The 24,946-nt window shown below is 49.3% G+C and overlaps 1 protein-coding gene across 4 annotated transcripts in view; it reads left to right on the top strand.

Annotated features, from left to right (window-relative positions):
* Window positions 1-2,314: 2,314 nt before the first annotated feature.
* The window catches only part of Tmem63c (transmembrane protein 63C), a 64,271-nt gene continuing 41,639 nt past the window's right edge, over window positions 2,315-24,946 (top strand). For 3 of the 4 annotated variants that reach the window (XM_070029028.1, XM_070028988.1, XM_070028995.1), the window contains exons 1-2: window positions 2,315-2,532; window positions 14,475-14,610. The gene's annotated coding sequence lies outside the window, so the exon portion shown is untranslated. Of the gene's footprint in view, window positions 2,533-2,555; window positions 2,618-14,474; window positions 14,611-24,946 lie in introns of those variants that run through there. The other variant, XM_070029004.1, reaches the window with a different exon arrangement.

Here is a 24,946-nt window from a genome sequence, read left to right as displayed (position 1 = left end):
TTGCAGCTGGTTGCAAGGGCACCTGGGATTTGTAGTCTTTAGCAGAGTTGTCATGATGCAGATTGCAATCCTCAGAGTTCTATGAGGAAGAAGGAAAGAACGCATCCTGGAGGGGGATGTGAAGTCTCCCTACACCAGACCTGTTGAAATCATGTTAACTGACTTTGTCAGACAATTCCACCCATTTGGACTACTCAGAAGCATTTAGTTTCTTTTATATTACACTGTATTGTGCTTCCAGACACATCGTTAGATGTGAACTACACAGTTCATGAAGTCAAGAACAGACCTAGTCCTTCAGTGATGACAATCCAGGTCATGAGCACACCCACTCCAATGCAGTGCCACAGACACTCAGAACAAATGCCAATCTCCCTGCCATTCATTCAGCCCCACCAAGAACCTTTACAAGTCTGACACATACATGGGTGGTTGATGTGTAGCTGATTGGGACATTGGGACACAGGCTGTACATTGGACTATACAGCCCATCTGGCATGAGCACAGGCCCTCCTTCCTCTTTTTCTGCACCTCCTCCATCAAAGCATGTCAATGACACCTGGTAGGTTCTCCCCAAGGGTTGCAGGGGACTAGGTGGTGAGGTATGGGCTCAGTACAGAGTCTATCTGTGTTGAAAGAACAGATAAGGGAAGAGAACCTGCTCTTGTCTCGATTCTACTCTCTCCCAATATAACATGTCAGCAATAGCCAACATTAGTGCACAATTACTTTTAAAAAACATTTTATTGTAAAGATGCTATACAGAGGGGTTACAGTCACATGAGTAAGGTCTTGTCAACACAATTTTTTAAATTTCATATTTTTTGTGCCAGTACTGGGGCCTGATCTCAGCGTCTGAGTACTATCCCTCAGCTTTTGCCATTCAAGGCTGGTGCCCTAGCACTTGTGCCATATTTCCACTTCTGGCTTTTTGTTGGTTAATTGGACTTTTTCTACCTGGGCTGGCTTCAAACTGCAATCCTCAGATCACAGCCTCCTGACTAGACAGGATTACAGGCAAGAGCCACCAGCACAAAGTACTTAATGTGCACTTACTTTGGATACAATATCTTATTTAATCTTCATGACTACTTAATAACCTTAGTTTATTATTTATCCAACTTTACATTCACACGCAATGAAGCTCAGAGAGGTTAAGTCCCATTTGTTGGTGGTCCCATTAGACTCAAACCCAAACATTTAGGGTTCCTAAACACTACTCCAAGACTGCCCAGCATGGCAACAGCCAAGCCAGGGATAGAAGTCAGGTCTCAACGGCCTATTATGCAACTGCATCAAAGTTAAAAGTTTTCCTGTACCTTCAATGAATAAATATATGAATGACTGGATGAGTGAGCCTAAGCTTACACGGACAGCCCTTGACAGAATCTGTGTAGTGTCTTACCTTTGTGTTCTTTTGGGGTTCCTGGGGAAGAAGAGAGGGCCATAAGGACTGACATGGTGCCTGACATGGGGAGACATAACCAGGGTGCACCAGTCTGGCAAGGGCTGCAGTGCTCTGGTTATGTGAGAGCCCACTCTTGAAAAGTTCCCTCTTCTACCCTTTGCCCCCCCCCCCCCCCCCCCAGCGTTAACTGTCCTGTGCTCTCTCTGCTTCCTCTATGGCCCTTTATCATATTGCTAAACAGCTCTGACAATTCCAGTAGAAGGGAGTCACCACTGCAGATCACTCATTAGTGGCTCTGGCAGCCTTTGCCATGGTAATTTGTAGCTCCTGTCTGGTTAGCTATTGTACTGACAGAGCTCACTAATGTGGATGAAGTCAATGTTCCTGTTCCCCCCCCCCCCCACACACACACACAATTTCTTACTTTGCTCACTATTCTTCAGGGTACAAACAACTGGTATCTGCCCCAGGATCAAAACCCATCGTGTCTAGCAGGGTAGCCGCTTTTGGATGAAACTCAATATCCACTTGAAGATTGTGCCCCCTCCAAGCAAAACTGTAAAGGGCCCAGCCCAACTCCCTTAGGCCTCTCGTGGGCAGGGCTGTGGCCAATATGTAGATCTTTCTTTTGCTGGAAAAGAGGGGGCAGGAACGGAATGAATAAACAGCAGCCACGGAGCTGTGCCAGGAGGTGGTCTCGGGGTGGGCTTTCAGCGGGCGGGCCTGGGAGGCTGCGGAGCCGAGTTGGGGGAGGAAAGCAGGTGGGCCGGGCGGCGGCCCGGAGGCTGGGCGCGCCGGGGTTGCCGGGCGGAGCGCAGCCGGGGCCCCGCAGCCCGGGCCCCGCAGCCCGGTGCGTCTGCGATCGTACTTGGCCGACGTTTTCTAGTAGCCCCAGGACCTCCGAGAACGAGCCCGGGTCTTTTTTCCCCTGGGTTCGCGGGCAGGTCAGAGCGGCTTAGGGCGGGGCCGAGGTTGGCGCCGGCTGGGAGGAGCCGGGATGCCGCTCGCGCGCTGATGCGGAGGGGAATTTGCTGACAGTCCCTTGCCAGGTGGGGCTGGCTTCACCGAGGAGGAGGAGGAGGAGGAGGAGGAAGAGGGAGGACCGGCTGGCAGTCTCCTCCCAGGTAGGGAGCGTGTTCCGGTCCCCGAACCTCGCTACCCGAGTCCCTTTGCCTGGGGCTGGGCCGTGGCGCTGCGGGCGCAGACGTGGTGAGCACGCGGGTGGTGCGCGCCCGGAGCAGGGGCGAGAATCGGGTCCCGGGCCGGGCGGGGGCGGGGAAGGACCTCGGGCCGGCGGGGGTGGGGAGGGGGGGGTGGGGAGGGGGGGACTGCGCCACCGGGCCTCGCCACGCCGGCTGCCCCCAGCCCGGACCCAGGCAAGGGGCGTCAGGGAAGGCCCTGGCTTGGTTGGCAGCCCCGTCTCGGCTGGATGGAAGTGGGCAGAGGCTTGTCCCGGGTGTGGGGGGGGGGGGCGGGGGTCCCCCCTGCTCCCCTCCTCCATGACTAGGTGGGAGTTCAGTCTCTCCACCCCCACTCACCCAGGGATTCCCCCGGGCCCCCTGCCGCCCACTCACCGGGCCGGGGTGGGAGGGGGCCGTCCACCCCGCCCGCCCAGGGGTGCTGGCCCCGCTGCTGTGCTGTGAGGGGTCCCGTTCTAGGCGGGGGTGGCTGGAGGGGGGGGGCAAAGGTTGCCAGTGTTCCATGAGCTTCCAAAGAAGGCTCTTGGGCACATCCTCACCTTGGCTTAGAGAGAGAAACTTTGGATTTGGATAAAGGCTCCGCTCTGGGGAACTGAGATCCAGGGGTGCTGTGACTTCACCAAGGTCACTTAGCAGCCCCCCTCCCCCTCCCTTCCCAGGTAGGTCCTTCTGCCCTAGAGGGGCAGAGGCTGTTTTTTGCTTTCTAGACCATTGGTTCTTTCTGGGCTGGACTCCCACCCCAGTGCTCCTTTCCTGAGGATTCAGATCTAGAACTTCTGCGTGAGCTCCAGGTGTGGGGTGTGAACCCTCCAGGGAGCGCACCTGGAGGGTTCACACCTGGCCAGAGTGGGCTGTGGGCCTGGGCTAGCTGGTGGATTCAGGGAAAGAGGAGGAGGGTTGGCTTTAGGAGAGGAAGCGTTGATGAGGCCCAGGGAGAGTTCCCCCAGGAAGGGAGAGGAGAGAACTTAGTCCCGTTGCACTGTGATTCTCACTAAGAAGGGGTCTGGAGCTGCACTGCTGTGTGTGTGCCTTCTCTTAGTGTTCCCCCTGTCCATCTTATCCTGTTCTCTCCGGCTGTCTGTTGTCCCAGGAAATAAGTGGACTCCACTGGATCAAAGTTCACATCTCCAACTTTCCCTCAGTTTACCTTCTTCATTTTCTGGAGGAGAAACAAGGGCAGAATGAGAGAATTAGTTCTTTAGTTCTAGAGTCAGCTATGTTCCTGGTACAGATAAAGAAACTGAGGCACAGAGGATTCACCTGGCTCCTGCAGGCTTCAGATTCCATGGGCTTCCTGACTCTTTCCCCTACCCCAGGTGGTCTGGAGAGGCTTCCTGATGCTCCTAGTCCTCTCCTCTTCCTCACGCTGGAATGGGACTCCTCCTGACAGGAGGCCTAGTCCCTTCATTTTTTCCTTTAAAGTATGCTTTCTAGTAGCTTGAGGGAAAGGGCTTGAAGAGGGGCCCAGATGTCACTTGGTAACCTTCCCAGGCACAGCACAGTGCCTATGGGCCTGTCACATCCCTCCGCTCTGGTGGCAGCAGCTCTGAACCTGACTGGGGAACTGGACCCTCAGAGAAGTGACACACAGCAGGAGGACCCGGATCTCTCTGACACCATGTCAGGAGAGGAGGTTCTGACAATTACGCTGAGTGAAGGAGTCACCATGTACCTGGCATACAATGGCTACTTTAAAAAAAAACAACAAAAACCTTCCCTGGGCACAGAGCCCCCCAGGCTGATTCCCTGTGACCACAGCATGCCTAGGGCTGCTTCATGATCACCAAGAATTTCTAGAACAAGTGATCTATGGGAAAGAATGGGCTCCCCAGAAAACAAGATGAGAATCAGCTGCTTGTGGGGTAACAGTACAGCTGGAGAGGAGAGGGTCTGCCATGCTAGAAGAAGAGCTTGTATCCAACTCCTCTCCTGGCATCTCTCCTCCAGGAAGAGTCCCTGTGCCCCAGGTCCCAGGGGCTAATGGTGTATGTCCCTCCAGCCAGGAGGCAGGCTGAGGCCTGAGAGAGCTTCTGCCTGCCCTTGAATTGTGGGAAGACAACTGGATCCGTAGAGCAGAGGGCCAGTTCTGGACCACGAGCTATTGTTGTTGGGACTCTGCTCTCAGTTTCCCTACCTGACAGCAGGGCATGAAGACACCTTTTCCAGATGGGTGGGAGGGCCTTGGAAATGTGTCAGGTGTTCATTACCGATGGGAAATGTTATTCCCAGAGGCTCTGGCCTACATGGAAGCCATCTGTGTCCTGCCTCAATGGAGGAGGGTGGGTTTTGCTTTAACTGATCTAGGGCTCTTTCCAGCCTTAGAAGGCAGGCAGGCCGGCCCTCCCAGCCCACTTCCAATTGTATTCTGGCCTGTGAGTGCTTCCTTTCCAATCTCCTCAGCTACCTGTGACATCAATATGCTTTCCACCCATATCCGTATTATTTCCACCTGTGAGATACCTGAGTGTAGTGGCACAGTGGGCTTTCCTACAGGCCTATCCCCCTCTACTGACTCCCATCTCATGGACCCTCTACCCCTGGCCTTTCCTGAAAGACAGCTGCAGGAAAAACCATAGAGATAATGGACAGAAAGTACTGGGAGCTCTTTGTACAGTGTCCAGGGTATGGACAGGCTGGAGCTGGGAAAAGCTGTAATGAAAGTACTTAGGGGAAGTGCTCAGCGCTAAGTGAGATCAGCAGCTTTTAGTGGCCTGTGTGCTGAGGTGGGCCCTGGGCCTGCACCTCCCCCACCCTGGGAGAACAGCGGTTTTCACAGCTTACCCATACATCGGCATGGGTAGTGCACTTGAGACTCTGCTTCCTTGCCTATGACTTGACTGGTGCAATTCCTGCAGGGCAGAGTCACAGGGGGAGCCAAGATGGGGGACCTGGTTCCACTGAGATGAACACGTGGACAGCTCAAGAAGTCTGATGTGTCCTTGATCTAGATTTGTCTCGACTGCTCCAGGCCAACTGAAAGTGGTTCTTGGGAAAACATCGTCAGATCAGAACATCAGGTCCTATGACTCTAGAGCAGAATATGCACTCAAGTTTCCATGTTTCTTACCAGCACGGGACTAAAACATGCAGAGAGGCAATGGTGGTGGTGGGGGGGATCCATAATCATTGTCTGCTTCCTTTTATTCAAGAATGATGTTGTCAGAACAAGCACAGACTCACTCAGAACACCAGGTCTCAAACCCAAGTGTCTTGAGCTGCCACTTCTGCTTTCCTCAAACCCTCACTCCCCCAACCCCCTCTGCTGTCTCGCCCAGCACCTCAGGAGGAGCCTGGAAGGGCTGGGCCAGAGTGGATGAGTTATGCCATAGCCCTGCGCCTGCAGGCCTTTGTTCCTGCCAAGTCAAGGCTTCTACTATCCTCTAAGGATACCAGGGGCAGAAAGGCCAGGCCAGCTTCCAGGAGTTGGCCAACCAGTTCCCTTCTCACCCCTGATTTGGCCTGGCCAAGGGAAGTGGTCCTGGAGACAAAAAAAAAAAAAAAGCCACCTCACTGTGGCCATCTTCTCAGAAGGGTAACACTGGCCTGAGTCCTAGCCAAAAAAAAAGAACAAAGGTGTTTGGAGGGTCAGGGGAGCAACTTAATCCTATGGCTATCCACTCTGCCAGGGAGTTGGTTTGGGTTTTTGATCATGAGGTTTCATCATCAGCTGGGGACAATCAGAGTGGCAATGATTTGTTCCATAGACTAGAAATGCTTCTGTGGGCAGCTGGATACTCTTCCAGGGCCTTGTGGGAGATCAACTATGCTTCCTGTGCCTGGGAGCAAGGAGGACCTTTTCAATGTAGATATATCACTTGTAGGGATTGGGGGGGGGGCCTGTTCCCACTGGGTTTATTACCTGATCACTTCTACAAGGTGAGTCTTGTAGAACAATCCCTTCCACCTAGGGCCACTGGCAAGATGGATGGAAGATGCCCTGTTGGTTCTTGGTGACTAAGTACCCTTCCCATTTGTTTGTCCCTTCACTTCCTACTTGTCAGATTGCTGGGACCTCTGGGATGCCTGGTTCTGTTTTGATAGCACCACACAATTTGTCTAACAATGGCTGACCAACCATAGACATTGCTACAGGCACAGGGTAAACAAAGATAGCTGCTCCCTTCAAAGAGAGCTCCAGGACCTGGCAAATGATGGTGGTCTCAGAACCAAAGAGAACCAGATGACCGTGTGCGTGGTGGGCAGAGAGGATGTGTCCTTTAGTACAATGAACATGCTGTCTCTGGCCAGGGACCCCTCCTAGGCTGGGCCATATATGCCCACGTTCAGGTACCAGAACGGGCTGAGAGGCTGGTTTGAAAACTTGATGCTGTCCCTTGGCCTCATGTTACCTTGTGATTACTTTTTATTTATGTTAGTGCTGGGACTTGAACTCAGGGCCTCTTGTTCTTGTTTGGCTTTATCACTCATGGGTAGTGTTCTACCACTTGAGCCATAGCTCTATTTCTGGCTTTGTGTTGGTTAATTAGAGATAGTCTCTTTGGCCTTTCTGCCTTGGCTGGTTTTGAACTGTGATCCTCAGATCTCAGCCATGTGAAGAGCTAGGGTTATTGTCAGTACTTGTGAATCCAGGCCCCAGGGAAGAAGTGGAGCAGGGAGAGTGGCCCTGGTCACACCCAGCAAGATGCAGTGGTCTGACTCCAAGGAGCCATGTTGGGAGCTGTCCTGCCCAGCACCACAGTTACATCCTGAGTTCACCTCTTACGCTGCTCGTGGTTTTGCTGAAGTTGCTGAAGACCAAAAGGACTGGGAAGTGAAGGTCAAGAGTTTCCCCTCTTCCTCTCCACTCTGGGCAGAGTGCCCAGAGCTGGGTCTGCCGAAGGACAGCTCTTATCATAAGAGCAGGAAACACGGATAGGACTCCTGCCCCTGTCCCACAGGAGCAGAGAAAGGAGACCCAGGCCCTGCTCCTGCTCAGCAATACATTAACTCCTCAGCACCTACTACTGTAGCCTGCCCTATATTGCAGCAGCCAGGATGGAGGGGGACAGGAAGCCATGCACAATGCAAGCTCCTGGCCGCGGTCACAGCTGCAGAGGAAGGACCAGGATCCCCTGTTCCACAGCCTTCTGACTAGTCTGAGAAAGAAATCTAGGCAAGCAACCCTGATTTTCACTCCCCAGAGAAAGAGGGTGTGGGGGTAGGTACAAATAGGCTTCCAACTCAGGCCTGGTCCAGGGGCTGGGTATCCCAGAAACCCCGCTGGCTTACCAAGTGAGTTCTTTTTGGGCTGCCCTGTTCCTCTTCAGTGCTGCCCTGGTTCCTCTTCAGTGGCCCTCAGGGCCTGCCACTAAGAACTCCTCAGGGATTAAGCCCAAACTCCTTTTTCCACATACTAAACCTTCCCCCCCATACTGTACTCACCCAGAGCCCAGAGGTTCACACTTGGTGTGTAAGGATGGAATATGTTTGATCAACTTGTTGTTGTTTTTTCTGGCCCTGGGTCTTAAACTCCGAGCTTTGTACTCACACTTGGCTTTTTCTCTCAAACCTGGTGCTCTACCATTTGAGCCAGTCTCACAGGTTTGTCTGCCTGGACTAGGCTTTGGACCTCAGTCCTCCCATCTCATTCTGAATGTCAAAGATTATAAGCAAGATCTACCACCCAAACCCAGTGACTTTGAAGTGTTGTTTTTTTTTTTTTCCTTCAAAATATGCCTGGCTTTTCCTCCCCCAACTCAGCTAAAAACCATGACCGGCAAATTGATTCTTTTCTGCCCCATGCATTAGTCTATCTCCTCCTCTCATTCCAGATCTTGTCCAGTTCTAACACAACCCCAAGCCAGGGCCCTGGTGGCTCACACCTATAATCCTAGCTACTTAGAAGGCTGAGATCTGAGAATCATGGTTTGAAGCCAGCCTTAACACTCAAAAAACCAGAAATGGATCTGTGGGTCAAAGTGGTAGAGCATTAGCCTTGAGCAAAAGAGCTCAGGGACAGTGCCCAGGCCCTGGGTTCAAGCCCCATAACCAGACACAACAACAACAACAAACAAAGAATCTGTAAAGACTTTAATGCATGTAGCACAGTGAGTCTGGCTTTTCTGTTAGATAGTGAGCTCATCCTTTCTGGCACCAAGTGTTTGCTGAGGGTCGTTGCACACATGCCCTCTAGTGACCCATGGGGAATAGGGTGGGTAGACAAAGAAACAGCCCTTGATGACTGCCTGAGAATGTTAGGCATATTCTGTAGTAGCGTGCAAGGTGCAGAGGTCAGAGTGGCAAGACCCAGTAAAGCAGCAGACATGGGCTTTTCTGTATGGCCGGGTGTTCCAGGCCAGAGAATATGGACAGGCTCTGCACTTTTGAAGGGTGTGTTGACTTATCAGCCTGCTTTTTTCTGGCCACCTTTTCATCCCTGTGTGCGATTTCAGCACCTCTATTTCTGGGATGTATGTGTAGTAAAGAAGGCTGGGGGAGGGTGTAGGAGGGGGAAGGAAACACCTTGGCTTCAAAATATGGCTAATCTAATAAGGGGTGGTGAAGGAATGAGGCAAATAGATGAAAATTCAGTATTAAAATGGGGAAGTATCCACCAATATTAAGCAAGTAGAATTCTTGGAGAATTCTGGGTTTAGCCATACTCAAATTCGGTTAGATGCTAGATGTAGTGACAGTTTTCTGGGAAAAAAAAATATAAATCATCAGTTTGATCCCAGAAGACATAGAAAACTCAAATAGTCTTTCATAAGATTCTCCTAAAACAAACCAAGTTTAGACAGTTTTAATTATCAAGGTTTAATTATCAAGGAACAAATGATTCCAATGCTATTTATTTACATTTATTGTACGTATTTTATGACCATTAATTCAAGGAACAAATGATTCCAATGCTATTTACATTTATTACATATTTTATGACCATTAATTAGTTGTACGGGGGGGGGGTTAGTTTTGACTCATCATATGTGTATACAATGTACCTTGATTTGATTAACCCCTTCCATCACTCCCCCTCATCCCCAATCCCCCTCTTCCCAAACCAATCTCAACCGGCTTCATTGTTCCATTTTCACATATGTAGACAAAGTATTTTGACCATATTCACCCTCCTACACCCTCTCCATTTGTTCTCCTCCTCCCACTTGTATTTCCACACTTCCACACCCATACACAGGGTCCATTTTACATCCAATGTTGTTTAAACCCACTAGCCATACCCAAAACACAGAGAAGGGAGAATTCCAGATCACTCCATGAAGCCAGGACCACATTGTTACCAAATCTTGATGAAGATAGTAAAAAACAGAAATTTACCTTATAAACTCCATTTATAAATATTGGTGAAAAATTCATAAATAATAGAATAAATATGTATAAAAATTGATGCAAAATTCATAAATTTAATAATAATAACATAACAGTAATTTTTCTTTTTGTCAGTCGTGGGGCCTGAACTCTGGGCCTGGGCACTGTCCCTCAGCTCTTCAACTTAAGGCTACCACTCTACCACTTGAGCCACAGTGCCACTTCCTGCTTTCTCTGTTTATGTGGTGCTGAAGAATCAAACCCAGGGCCTCATGCATGCGAGGCAAGCGCTCTACCACTGAGCCACCTTCCCAGCCCCAACAGTAAAATTTTTTTAAATAAATAAACAACAAGCAAGTTAATGGTCCACAAATACAGACTTAATATAAAAAAAAACCTGTTAACATAGTTGAAAAAAACATACTGAGATAAAGAATTATATAAATAAGCCCTTGATAAAATTGATATATGTCCTTGGCTTTAACTCTAATAGAAATAAATAGGTATTGCTTTACATGGTTTTTATGTGCATGTGCATATTTATGTGTGGGCAGAAACACATATGAGGAAAGAACGCTATTACCTTAATTCTTTGACTGTGCTCTTGGGGTATAAGCCCATGAAAAATTAAAAAATGTAAGTTATAAAATAGAGAGTAGGGGCTGGGAAGGTGGCTCAGTGGTAGAACGCTTGCCTTGCATGCATGAGGCCCTGGGTTCAATTCCTCAGCACCACATAAGCAGAAAAAAAAAGCCGGAAGTGGCACTGTGGCTCAAGTGGTAGAGTGCTAGCCTTGAGCTGAAGAGCTGAGGGACAGCACCCAGGCCCAGAGTTCAGGCCCCACGACCGGACCCCTCCCCCCCCAAAATAATAATAAAGTAAAATAAAATAGAGGGTAGAAGTATTCCTCAGTCGGGCTGGGAATGTGGCTTAGTGGTAGAGTGTTTGCCTAGCATGCGTGAAGCCCTGGGTTTGATTCCTCAGTACCACATAAACAGAAAAAGCCAAAAGTGGTGTTGTGGCTCAAGTGGTAGAGGGCTAGACTTGAGCAAAAGAAGCTCAGGGACAGTGCCCAGGCCCTGAGTTCAAACCCTAGGACTGGCAAAAAGAAAAAAGAAAAAAAAAAAAGAAGTATTCCTGAGTGGTATTGAGTAAGTTTAAGAATGCCCAGGCTCTGGGTCAATCCCCAGGACAAGAGAAAAGAAAATCTTCATACAAATTTGGTAAGAATAAGATTTGCTACTTGGAGAAAAAAAAAAGAGTAAGATTGTTAACTGAAAAACATAGTAGAAACAAAATAAGATAGAGATGACTAGTAATAGTAATTAATACTAGAAATGAAAATATATATGGCATTTCTACCCATAAACTTCATCCTCCTTTAAAATATAATAGAAGAAAGTGTTTCTGGTATCAGTACATGTTAAAAATAACTCTAAATCTAACCAGAGGTGGTAGAAGTAGCTCTTAAATCATTGCTGTTAACTTTGGCTCCCTGTGTTCTTGACACATAGAGATATTTGTTAAACAGAGGAATGGTTTCACAGACCTCTGCAGTGATTTGAGAATAACCACTAGCCAGGCACTGGTGACTCACCCTGTAATCCAAGCTCTTTTGGAGGCTGAGATCCACAGGATTATGGTTAAAAGCCAGCACAGGCAAAAAAAAGTCCATTAGACATCATCTCCAAAATAACCAGCAAAAGCTAGACTGGAGTTGTGGCTCAAATGGTAGAGTGCCAGCTGTGAGTGGGCAAGCAATTCAGACTGAGAGCTTGAGGCTCTGAGTTAAAACTTGGTATTAGCAAAAGAGGAAGGGGGCATGGTTGGGGTGGGGTGGGAGGAGACAGAGGGAGGAAGGAAGGGGAGATCACCAACATACACATGTCCCACACACATTCAGGTGCAGATGTTGTACCTGAATCACACATTCAGGTAGAGATGCTGTACCTGAATCCTATAGCAATCTGTGCTGGAGATTGTTGGGAAGTGTGTCTGCAGCTGAGCATTCTGTATAAGCATCTTGGGTCCAGGTGTGTGGGGTCAGGTCCTATCTCCTTGTTGATTTGTCTGGTTGTTCTAATCATTGTTGAAAGCGTTGAAAGGTGTATTTTTCTGAAAGGTGTATTTTTCTTTTCCATTCTGTCCATGTTTGCCTCATGTATTTGGGTGCTCTGCTGTTTGGTGCATGTATATTTAGAGTTGCTGTATCTTCCTGGTATATATACACTTGATCATTACAGAATATCTTTCATCTCTTGTGGCAATTTCTGTTAGAAATACAGTCACCCTTGGCCATATGTGGTTACTGTCTTTGTCCATTTTGTGTTGCTATGGCAATAGCTGAGTCTAGTGATTTATAATGAACAGATATGTCTTTAGCTCCTAGTTCTGAAGGCTGAGAAATCCATGATTGATAAAGGCACCTCATGGTGACAGAATGCCAGGATGAGAGAGGGAAGGGGGGGTTCACTTCCTAACATTCTGGAGGTCACTAATCCACTCCCATGCTATTGACATTAATCCATTCACGAGGACAGAGCCCTTGTGATCTAATTAATTCATTTTTTGGGGGGGGTCCAGTTGTGGGGCCTGAATTCTGGGCCTGGGCACTGTCCCTCAGCTCTTCAGCTCAAGGCTAGTGCTCTACACTTGAACCACAGCGCCACTTCCGGCTTTTTTCTTTTTTGCTTATGTGGTGCTGAGGAATCGAACCCAGGGCCTCTGGCATGCAAGGCAAGCGCTCTACCACTGAACCGCCTTCCCAGTCCTGATCTAATTAATTCTTAAATTGCCTACCTCACAACATTGATGCACGGGAACTGTTTTCAACACGGGAACTGAGGTTTCCTCACTGCAGGGGACATGGTTAAATCGTAACGGCCACTGTTTGCCTGGAGATCTTTTCTTCATCCTTCCACTTTCAGCTCAGTTGTGTCTACATCTTAGGTGAGCCTCTTCTGGATCATTTTCTGTGTCCTTTATCTGTAATAACTCATTTAATCCTTTCCATAGCTTTGTAGATGGTACTATAAACAACACCATTTGTAGACAAGGAAAGTTAGGTCACTTATGCTAGATCCAGCAGAGCTGCAAGTTGAGCCATGCACTTGATTCTGAGTTTATGCTCTCCCTCTAGACCCATCCTACAGTTCAGTTGGAATTTGGAATCGGACAGGGAGTACAGGAAATAGACTACTCAAAAAAAACTATAAGGCCCTTTTTTGCTTGGCTTTTGAGGAAAACAACAAAACTGGGTCCTACCACCATCCTTGCACCAATGTAAATTCTAGATGCATCATGAAAGAATAAAACCCTATCAATACTAGTGAGAAATGTGGACACAGAATTTCGATGATCTTCGGGAAAGTTTCGTTTTGTTGTGCTTGAACCAGAATTTGAACTCAGGATCTTGCCTCATTTGGCTTGCTTGTTCAGCTGGTGCCCCAACTATTTGAGCCATGCCTTCCTGCTGATTATTTTGGAGATGGAGTGTAATGGAATTTGCTGTTTCGACTGGCTTCAAGCCCCAGTCCCTCAGATTTTAGCCTCCTGAGTAACTAGGATTACAGGCGTGAACCACCAGTACCCAGCTGGGAAATTCCAAATACCCAGAAGTCATTAGAGAGAAGAAATACTTTTGATTACAGGAAGATGTGAAATTTTATAAACAAAAGATGCCATAAATAAGGTCAGGAAGAGACAAGTGGAAATTTTATAATATCTGTGACAAAAATATTAATTGCATTAATTTAGCAAAAGCTTTTTTTTTTAAAGAAAGGACATAGACTGTTCACAGAAAATTAAATGCAAAGACAATGGATCACAAACCACGAAGGCAGGTTTGTCCTTACTGACAATTACAAACTGAGACAAGTTATTATTTTTCAGCTCTAATATTGGCCAAGTTTAAGAATTTGATAATTCATGGTCTTGTGGAAGATGGAGAGAAAGGGACATCTTCCTTATTGCTAAAGGAGTGCAAACTAGTTTATATGTTTAAAATCTGTTCTTGGTAGTACTTGGGTTTTGTTTTGTTTTGTTTTGTTTTGTTTGGTCCAGTTGTGGGGCCTGAACTCTGGGCCTGGGCGCTGTCCCTCAGCTCTTCAGCTCAAGGCTAGCGCTCTACCACTTGAGCCACAGTGCCACTTCCGGCTTTTTTCTTTTTGCTTATGTGGTGCTGAGGAATCGAACCCAGGGCCTCATGCATGCAAGGCAAGCCCTCTACCACTGTTTTAACTCATGATCTTGTACTTGTTAGGAAAGTGCTTTATCATTTGAACCATATTCACTTCATCCCTTTTTGCCTTAGTTAATTATTTTTCCTATTGTTTTAGAGGTGATTTACAGTGGGGTTACCTTTACATATGTCAGGTAATTTTTTGAGATAGGGTCTTGTGCTTCAGCCTGTCTTGGACCCAGATCTTTCTACCTCCTCATTGAGCTCCCTAATACAGGCTCTTATGGAAAGATGCTGACAGAATGCTGGGCTTGGGAGGAGTCTGGACTGCTTGGGTTTGGGGAGGAGCTGTTCAGAAGCCAGGGAGAATTGGGATCTGTGCCTGCCTGCCCTGAGACTGTCCCATTGTTCTGTTCTACAGAGACTTGGAGGAGCCACTCTTGTGGTCAGGAGTCAGCGAGGTACTGCTGAGTCCCTTGGAATCCCTGGGGATCCATCAAGAGTGGGCCTAGGAACAGCTCATCATCCTGAGCCTCCACCCCCACCTGCTGCTCTAGGTAGGTGTCTCTGCCATCATCCCACCTGTCACTCCAAGCCTAGCACCTGCACATCCCCCTGCCTGCCCTATGGCCTGTGCCTCTCCAGTCCTCTCTAATCCCTTCTCAGCCACGGCTTTTTGGGAGAGAAAAGTCAGGGCCTTCTGCAGGGACATTGTCCCAGGTGACGCTGCTCCTGAGACCTTCAAACAGGTGAGAAACCCTTGGGCTTTGGTTCGCATGCCACCCACCCATCTGCCACAGCCTAGGTTGAGCCCTCAGCAGGTCCCCTGTGTGGTTCTTGCCTGGCTCGCCCTCGCATGCAGCAGGACCAGAACCCGACGTGCACTGCTCTAATGAGAGCTCCACAATGCCTGGGAGTTCTTTTTTTTCCCCTTCAGGAAAGGATTAGGACAGATGGTATCTTCAGAAACTGCCAAAGCTGGAAAGATCTTAGTGACATAATCCAACGACAATCCCTCTTTATTTCTCAGACAGTACTTACATCTTACCTCAGAAGTGTGGTTCCAAATGTTGTGTGGAACAGCTCTGAGGAATCAGGTGTAATCTTGTCAGAGAGCACAGGAAGCCTTTGGCTTCGGATAGCCCTTGTCAGGTTCAGCGCCTCCTCTTTTCGCAGCCTCATCTCAGCCTTTGCCACCAGCTCTTTTGCCTCCCACCTCTAGCACCTCATAGGCCACGTTAGCCACTATGTGAGGCTTTCTTCCCTCCTTTAAGTAAAGGAGTATGCTAATGAAGAAATCTTTCAGAAAGATTAGATATCCGGGAGGCTTCTCAGAGGAGGTTCTAGCTGTGGTATGATTTCTCTCTGAGCATCTAAAAGAAGCTATCCTTATGGGTAAAGGAAATCTTTGATACAGTTTGTGTGAGTGTGTGTGAGTGTGTGTGTGTGTGTGTGTGTGTGTGTGTACACACGCGTGTGCAGACAAGGTGCTTTGATTTTCCTGTCTTCAATTTAAGAAGACATGTCCGCTGGCCCTTTCTTGAAAGAAACCTCGGGGCAAGCAGTCTTGACCCCAGGAAGTGCTCTACTGCTGTCTTCCGCCATCTTCCCTGCTCAGCCCTGTGCCAGATCCACTTCCTCCCATCTAGATGGCCACAAGCAGCAGTGTGGAGTAGCGTGTAAAGCTCCAGCTCTGCAGTTCAGTGGCTTATGCCTCAGCTGTCACCATCTCTGTGTACCTCAGCGTTTTTATCAGTAAAATTCATGGACTCCCGCTTCACCTTACTTTCCTAAAGCAAAGCATAGTTGTATCACTCCTCTGCTCTACCATCATCCATGTCTCCCCATGGCTTAATGACTGTGCCGTAAGGGTCTTGTGTCTTTTAAGGGCCTTGAAGGCAGAAACTGGAGATATATATCTATATATAATATTATATTATATATATACACACACACACATATATATATATTTTTGTCATGCCCATAACAAGGAATCCCTCACTGGGTGAACTGAGTTCCTGAGGCACAGTTGAGTGGCCACTTGCAGACCCATAGCTGAAAGTTTGATCCCTGACCACAGCCTGGCTGTGAGCAGACAAGGATGCTGGGTTCACTGGAAACCTATAGCTCTGGCTTCCTCTGCCTCAGCCCACTGGGACTGTAAAGGCAATGGGCCCTAGTCTAGATTCCAACTCTGTCCACATGAGAGTGAGGAGAGGAAGCTGGCGCTACCCAAAGCAGAGCAGCCCTATGCTGAGGTCAAGCAGATGGCAGACATGAAGCCATTATCCTCATTCTGTCCTCAGAGGTGGCCAGAGCTTCTGTACCCAGAGCTCCAGCGGGCAGCCTAGGGAGTGGCAGAGACTACTTGTGGTCAGCACCCTGGACAGAGTATGCAACACAGAACCATTCCAGCAGCCCACCTACTTCTATAGCAGAGAGTTCCAGGAAGAAAGGGACACTGGGTAGAGCTGACTGGATCTGCAGTCAAAATTGTCTGGTAGGAAGACTGTGTGAACCTCTCTGAGGCTCTGTCTCTCCATCTGTAAAATGGGTAGGCTGATTTTCCACTTCGCGGGGGTGAGTGTGAGGCTAGAATGGCTGTACAGAGCCTGCCTGGGACAGGGCTCAGTAATTTGTAATACTGCTCTGAGCAGAGTCAGGTCTGCTCTTCTAGGTCTGTGTGCTGCAGGCCTCTCATTCCCCCCTGGGTGCAGTTTGCTCGTCTTGGCCTCCGCTCCAAGATGACAGAAAGCAGTGGTGGGGGTTCTGGCTCAGAAGGGAAGGAGGAGCAATCCAAATCTTCCCAGATTCCTGGCAGGGTGAGAGGCACAGGAGGGGAAGTAAGACAGTTCTGTCTGCATCTCTCCGACATTTTTCCACTGGGAGGCTCAGGTGCTGCCAAGCCTGGGAAGCCAGAAGTGAGGAGCCAGAGAGGCAGCAAGCAGTTCGGGCTGCTTCCTGCAGAGCAGCCTCTTTCTTCCCTTCTCCCCCTCAACAATAACAAGAGTTTGTTAGGATTCTAGGTAGCAAAGAAAACAGACCTGGGCACTGGGATTTATCCTGAGAGACAGGGTAGATCACAAGTCTCATAAACCCTGGATAAAGTATAGTTAGGCTACAACTGAGGAAAAATGGAGGAGTCAGGAGGCCACAGAGCTATGTTATTAAGTAGGGTTTCAAAAGTATAATGTGTGAGATACAATTTACCCTCCTTAGGAAATCGATGGCAGGCCTCAGGGCTTGGAATCAAGGCCAAGTGAATTTCATGAGACCCTAAGACAGGAGAAAGGAGCTCTTCTACCTCCAGCCCAGACAATGCCATGTCTTTCCCCAAACCCATCCATAGCTCCCCCACTGCCTTCCAGACAGTGCAGATCACTCAGCCTGGCTCAGGGCCTCATAGTCTGTTCCCAACTTATTGGTTAGCTTGCCAGAACCTTCTCCCTGTACCTCTGCAGCCCAGCCAGTCTGTCTGTCATTTCTGGAATATTCCATCCTCTGCCCCTCTATTCCACTCACTTGTCCCCTCTACTCAGCTTGCCCTTTTCCTCCACTGGCTTTTGTTGGTGCAGAATCCTACCTGCCCTGCAAAAGCCACTTTCTGAAGCCCTCCCTGCCCCTGGGCTGTGTGTTCTGAGCCCCAAAGCCCAAGAAAAGCACAGCATTTCCTTTGCATGGCCCTTGCTCTCTCAGTCTTGGGCACTGGTTTACCTGCCCGTTCTGTCCACCTGGCTGGAAAATGGCCTGAGCTTTCTCATGCACACCAGGTGTTGGACTGGGATAAATAGATGACAAAGGCAGAAGGGGAGACCAGCAGGGACTGGGGGGAGGGAGGGGAGTAAGAGATCCCTACATTTGTCTTTTTTTCTAGGCAGGCAGATTTGTTAACACAGAGAAAGACGGGTTTTCTTGTCTTCTCCCAAAATAACCATGACTTGCTTCAGCAATCCAGGCCAGTGCTTCCTTGAGTCTGACTAGAATTCCTCTTCCATGGCTAGAGGTCACTTTCTTCATTCCTATTTTCAGTATTAAGATGGCTTTCCTGACCCTCAACCCCATCCAAGGGGCAGGAGCTAGGTCAGAAGGAGGCTACCTCTGGCCTTGTGTTCTGGGTTGAGGAGGTCAGAAGTATCCTGAACCCCAGAGAGATGGTCAGGGGTTAAGGGGGGTGAGGGCCACCACTAGTCTGGGTAGTTGTATCAGCCCTCAGCTACTGGCTCAGCCTCCCTTTGGAGCTGACCTTCATCGTGAACAAGTCTGTAAATAAAGAGCTCCCACCTCAGTAGCATGTGGTTCTTAGGTTCCTTGCCTCTGGGCTCTCTGGGCTCCTATGGGTCCTGTGAGGCCATGAGAGTCAGACCCACAGCCTCTGCCATCTGGCTGCCAGCCACCCACTGCTGCAGCAGCTGCGCTCAGAGAGCTCCCGGGCAGTCAGCATGGCTGCTGCCCTAGTTAGACAGATGGGACCAGAGCCCAGAATGGCTTCAGCCTGGCATCTCTCTTTGTGTGTGCATGTGTATATGTGTGTGCATGCATGTACACGTACACCAGGTCTGGAGCTTGAACTTAGGACCTGGGTGCTGTCTCTGAACTTTTCTGCTCAAGGCTAGTGCTCTACCACATGAGCCACAGCTCCTTTTCCAGTTTTTGAGTGGTTAGTTAGAGGTAAGAGTCTCATAGACTTTTCCTTCCTGGGCTGGCTTCAAACCACAATCCTCAGAGCTCAGCCTCCCGAGTAGCTGGGATTACAGGTGTGAACCACCAGCACCTGGCTCAGCCTCCTTTTTCTTTTTTCTTTTTGCCAGTCCTGGGGGTTGAACTCAGGGGCCTGGGCACTGTCCCTGAGCTTCTTTTGCTCAAGGGTACCACTTGAGCCACAGTGCCACTTCCAGCTTTTTCTGGTACTGAGGAATCAAACCCAGGGCTTCATGCATGCTAGGCAAGCACTCTACCACTAGGCCACATTCCCAGTCCTCAGCCTTCTCCTTGTGTCTGAGGCGTGGTTGTTTCCATCTGGACCCATGACTTGTCTTTCCCCCTTTCCTCTCTCTTTTGTGTTGTCTCCCCTAAATATTATGTCCTGCCTTCCAGCCGGTTGGAGACCCGTTTGCCCTTAGGCTGGGCACGTGAATGGCCCTGCTCAGATCTACTCAGCCTCAATGGCTTCTATATCTGGGTTACTGAAAAGTTAAAATATCTGTGTGTGCAGAGTCTGTGTGTGAGCAGAGCGCCTGGCAGCTAGGAAGCTGTCTGTTCGTCTATTCATGGGAGTTAAGCTGTCTGCCTTTAAAGAGCTGCTTGGGTTGGTACCTCCTCCAGGCAGTCTTTGTGGATGCCCCAGAGCCATTGAACTTATGGCCCATTGTGCTCCTGTAGGAGGCTATGTGTCTGCTAGATGTTCAGGCCCAGACCCAAGACTCCATGAGTTCAGGCTCAGGGTCTGGGCCCATCATTGACTCCAGAAGTAGAGTCCTGGAGTGGCTGGGCCCAGCCCATCTTCATCCTTCCCTCTCGGTAAAGCTGCAGCCTGGGCTGACGTGTGCTACGCTACTGTTCCAAGCAACACTGATCCCTTCTCCTTTAAACCAGCTGCAAAGGAGAGAGAGGCAGAGGCCAGGGAATGGGGGCTGTACTCTGCTGAAAGACTTCAAAAGGGCCCACTGGGCCCTGGGGAGATGTCTACAGTCCTGAACTGCAGACCCTTTCCTGACAGCATGGCTGCCGTGAGGACATTCCTCTTACAGACACCCTCTCTTTCTCCCACTGGACCAGAGAGGACACTGCTACAGCCTGGCCACAGCATGCCTCTATCCCACAGCCACTGGCTGCCTGTCTGGAGGCTGCCCTGCACTGGGGGCCCTGAGGAAGACTTCCAGAGTGCTGGGGACTTAGGGAGGCCGCTGAGCATGAGCTGCTCACACAGGTGCCCCTGCTCAGGTGTGCACTCTCTTTCTATATACACATGCATACACACACACACACACACACACACACACACACAACACACTCACTCACACTCACAGAATGAAACACACAAATGGATTGGTGGCATGGCTTTGTTTGTAGACCACCAGCCAATGAGCAAACATTTCAGGTACCGCTTTTAAGTAGCTGTCTTGGACAAAAACAAAAACAAAAACCCCCACAAAATCAGAACAAATACATAAACATCTACCACTCAGCATGCACATATATAAAGGCGTACATGTATCCTAACACACATAATAGTCCCAAACTCAAGTAATAGTCATATTCCCAAGTACACCTGAGTAACCCCCCAAAAATACGCAGAAATACCCACAAAACACCACGAGCCCAAGTGCATGGACCTGTGGTTAGCTTCCTGGGGCAGCTGTGATAAAGGACACAAACCCAGCAACTTGAAATAAGACATTTATTCTCTCCCACTTCCACAGGCTGCAAGTCTGAAATGGAGGTGTTGGCAGGCCCGGCTCCCGGTGCCGGCTCTGGGGAAGATCTGCTCTCTCTCCTAGCTCTGTGGAGCTCCAGGAATGTTTGGAGTCATTTCCCTTTAACACATCACCCCAGCCTCTCCCTCTACTTCGCCTGCCCTTATAGCCACACCTCAGTCTTCTATGACCTCATTTTAACTAATTACATCTGCAAAGAGCCTATTCTCAAATGAAGTCACATTCCATGGTCTCATCCCAGGTAGACATGAAATTTGGAAGGACACTGTTCAGCCCAGAAGATGCTCACACCACAAACACATACAGAGGCAGACAGAAGACAGACACCCAGGGCCGCAGCACAAGGTCATTCATCACACCTTTAGTATAGCACCTATCACGTGCTGCTGCTTCCCGCTTTGGCTTTGTTTGGTTTGCATGGAATGATTTTTCATATGTATAGGATTCCAACAGTAACAGAGTTTTTCTCATTGCTTCTGTGGCAACCAGCTTCCCCTCCTAGAAAGTTTTTGCCACCAGCAGATTCTTTTGAGAATCTTTCCAAAGAAAATTGAGGCCCAGGAAGGATTGTAAGGGTGTAGGTCTGCACCTTGCTTTTTCCACTGGATCCCTTACCTTCTAACTTGATAGGGTTTTCATGGGGTTTGGGTGGACCTGACCATGAGCTCATTGGCAGCCCAGCCATATGTTGCTAATCTCTATCTCCCCAGCCCTTAGCCCTGGCAGGCATAGATCGGGAGTTCTGGTAGGCGGGAGTTCTGGTAGGCTGTATCTGGACATTGATGAACCGTGAACAGCTGGTTGAGTCTGAGTGTGGCTAGGGCTCAGCCTCCAGCTACAGCTGGGTTGGAATCTGTTCTGGATGCAGTTGGAGTATCCTGGTTACCATCCCTCCCTGGCCCTTTTCCCTGGTCTTCTCTCTCCAAGGAAGATTGCTGGGGAAACAGTTGCATAGAGGCTAGGGAGAGAAAAACCCTACCCCATCTTCCACAGGAGCTAATGAGGAGTGAACACTTACCCAGTCTGCTGGCTAAAGGTTGCCACGGAAACAAGAATTACAGCAATAACTCAGGGTCGAGCTGGAGGCTGCAGCTTCAACCAGCTGTGGCGAATGCATTTGCTTCACCACACAATGGTGCCTCTTGTCTGAGACATCATGGTGCACTCCATGAGCAGGCTTCCAACCCTCCTCAGAGGACAGAAGTGGACAGAGGCTGTCCAGCCTCGAGACTGGACACACCCAGTGCAATGCTAGCCAGCAGCTCCCTTTGCCTGCTGTGGGAGGAGAGGCACTTGTGAGATTTACTCCAACCCAGGCACCTACCAACTCTACCTCCAATCTCCTGTCTTCAACAGATACTTACAATGCTCCCCTCCCTTCCCTAGATGACATAGACAACAATAGATAACCAAGACATGAGCCTGTGGTCAGTGAGCTCACTATTCCCTGGAGAAGCTGGCCATGGGCTAGGTCAGCCTGTAAGTGATTGGAAAAGAACACTCAATCACTAGAAAAGTCATTGTGCAAATGTTTCCTGTGAATTAACTCCTTTAATCCCTCTTTCCACTGAACAGGGCAGATGCTAGTAATGTCTCTATTTTACACAAAGGGAAACCAAAGCACAGCATGGTTAAGAAACCTGCCCAGAGGAGCTGGAAGGTGGCTCAGTGGTAGAGTGCTTGCCTTGCATGCATGAGGCCCTGGGTTCGATTCCTCAGCACCACATAAGCAGAAAAAAAAAAGCTGGAAGTGGTACTGTGGCTCAAGTGGTAGAGCGCTAGCCTTGAGCTGCAGAGCTGAGGGACAGCACCCAGGCCCAGAGTTCAGGCCCCACGACTGGACCCCCCCAAAAAAGAAACCTGCCCAGACAGGTAAATAGAGTCAGGAGTTGGACCTGCAGAGTCAAGCTCTAGGGACCCAGGCTTACATGCCTGCCTGCCTCTCGAGATGCTCTTGAGGCCAAGAATGAGGAGCTGACCTGCCTGGAGTCTCCCTTAAGGAAGCAAAAATGAGCTGAGATTAACTAGTAAGAGAATGAGAGGCGGAGAGGCAGGCAGAGAGACTGGAAGATGCAAAGGTCCTGTGGCAAGAGGGAAGAAAAATTATAGGAATTCAGGGGGAAAATGGGGGGCTGGAGATGAGAATGAGGGGAGAGTTGAGCAAGATGAAGCTAGAGCGTTAGACAGAACCACATATGGCAGCCTGGTTAGCCAGCTTAAGGAGAGCAACTGAATGCTCTGACAACTGACTTCCCCAAGTCCTGTCCAGGAAGACTCCAGATCGGGTCCAGTGCCTTTGGCTATGAGCTGTGTGCTGTGGCACCCCTTCTCCCACACTGTGTGACTCTTAGCAAGGTCTCTCTGCTCCCCTTATAGAAGGAGAGCAGGGAGGGATGAAACATGGCACACGGAGTACTCCCCGGGAGAGAACTCAGGAAAGAGTGAAAGCTATAGGATTGAGAGGATGATTAGAATGCCACGACCGGGGATACTCCAGGAAGACTGACTGGAAGAAGGAGAGTAGAGCTAAGCCTTACCAATGGAACCTTCGTAGGGAGGAGGATCAAGCTGGCTTCCTTGAAAGGGGGACCTAGAGGGACCAGAGAAAGCCAAGGCCTTTGAGAGCAAGATGCTGCCCATCTTCTGGAGCTGAGGCTGCCTAGAGGGAGCTGGGAGGGAAGACAGGAAGGCTCCTGAGAGCGTGAGGGCCTCCCTCTTTGCCACAGTCTCCACTCCCCAGGGGAGCCTCCAGCTCCACTTCTGACCTTTTGCTTGTTCACTGGAGATAAGCGTCTCCCAGACTTCCTGGGCCGCAGTCATCGGAGCTCAAAAGGGAGAGAGAGAGCTCAATACACTCAGGCCTTGTTTCAGACCCCCACCCCTGCCTCAGTGAGGTGACTCACCCACTGTGGGCCTTTGTAAAATGGGGACAGCTGGCTGACATCTCTGCCCTGCTCAGAACTGTGGTCGGGTGAGGTGAAGACTCCAAACACACTTCCTAAACCAGGAGGAGAGTGTACTCTCGGGCTTCGTGAGGCTAGACTCACAGCTAGATTCCCACATACACCAGGATACTCCTTTCTCTCTCCCCACAGGACACCAGGTGACCAGGAATGCATGTGCACATTCACTTTTCAAACTCTTGAAAATCATTTTCAGGACCATTGAAAAAGCATGGCATCATTTTATTTAGATTCCTGCCACCTGCATCTTTCCCTCTCTGTGGGTGTAGTTCAGAGCAGGAGCCTGTTTTCCTAGACCCCGAAACAGTCCTGGGATGGGCAGAGCTGCTATCTCCACTTGTACCTTCAGAGGACATGTAGCAGATACTTTGATTCCAGTCCTGCCTTGGTCTCCTTCCAGCTGTGTGATTTAGGCCAGTCGCTTCATTTCTTTGAGCCTCCGTTTCTCTCCCTGTAAAATGGAGACATTGATTCCTGCTTCGGAGGCTACCACTGTTAGATTGCTCATGAGCATTCATGGTGCTCAGTGAGACAGCCGGACGAGGAGGCCCCATGCGTAGTGGGGCACCGCCATCTCCCTGCCTTTGTTCCCTCTGCGATCGCGCCCTCCCAAGCCTGGAGTGTGGTCTAGCATTCCTGGCTGCCTTTTCCTTCTCTGTTGGTGTCTATCTTCAACCAAGGGGTTTCATCCACTGCTGTGGCTTCATTGCTCTCTGCCTTGATGGTGGCTCCTGGCAGTATGATTCATGAGTAAGTCTCCCCAGGACTCACTCCATTCCCATCAACTCTCTGACCCAATCTCTGACCTGGCAAGTCTGCTAGTCCCTCTGCACCCGGGCTTCCTCATGCCTGAGCTAGGGAATCACAGATCTTTGAACGGGACACACAAACCATTCCTAGGATTTTTGTTGTTGGTGGTGGTGGTTTAAGGGATTGACCTCTGGGCCTGGGCACTGTCTTTCATCTCTTCAGCTCAAGGTGAGTTCTCTACCTCTTGAGTCTCAGCACCACTTCCAATTTTCTGGTGGTTAATTGGAGATAAGAGTCTCACAAACTTTCCTGTCTGGGCTGGCTTTGGATCTTGACCCTCAGATCTCAGCCTCCTGAGTAGCTAGGATTACAGGCATGAGCCACTAGTTCCCAGCACTCCTAGGATTTTAAACAAGAACAAATTTATTTATTTACATAGTTATGTTGCCTATCCTGGGGCTTGAACTCAGGGCTTAGGCATTGTCCCTAAGCCTCTGTGTTCAAGACTAGTATACTAAGACTTGAGCCACGGCTCCATTTCTGGCTTTTTTGGTGGTTAATTGAAAACAAGAATCTCATGAACTTTCCTGCCCAGCCTGGCTTTGAACCAATTCTTGGCATCCTGCTAGGGTTATAAGCAAAAGCCACTGGTGCCTAGTAAGAACAAGGTATCTCATGTTTTCAAAGTCATTGGATGGTTCAAATCACAGTCCTCAAATCAGAAAAACTACTCATTGTCCATAATC

The sequence above is a fragment of the Dipodomys merriami genome, unplaced genomic scaffold, assembly GCF_024711535.1.
Source record: "Dipodomys merriami isolate MVZ:Mamm:240054 unplaced genomic scaffold, mDipMer1.0.p SCAF_1, whole genome shotgun sequence".
Classification (NCBI taxonomy): Eukaryota; Metazoa; Chordata; class Mammalia; order Rodentia; family Heteromyidae; genus Dipodomys; species Dipodomys merriami.
Note: the sequence above shows the minus strand (reverse complement) of the source record. Positions and strands in the feature narration are given on the sequence as shown.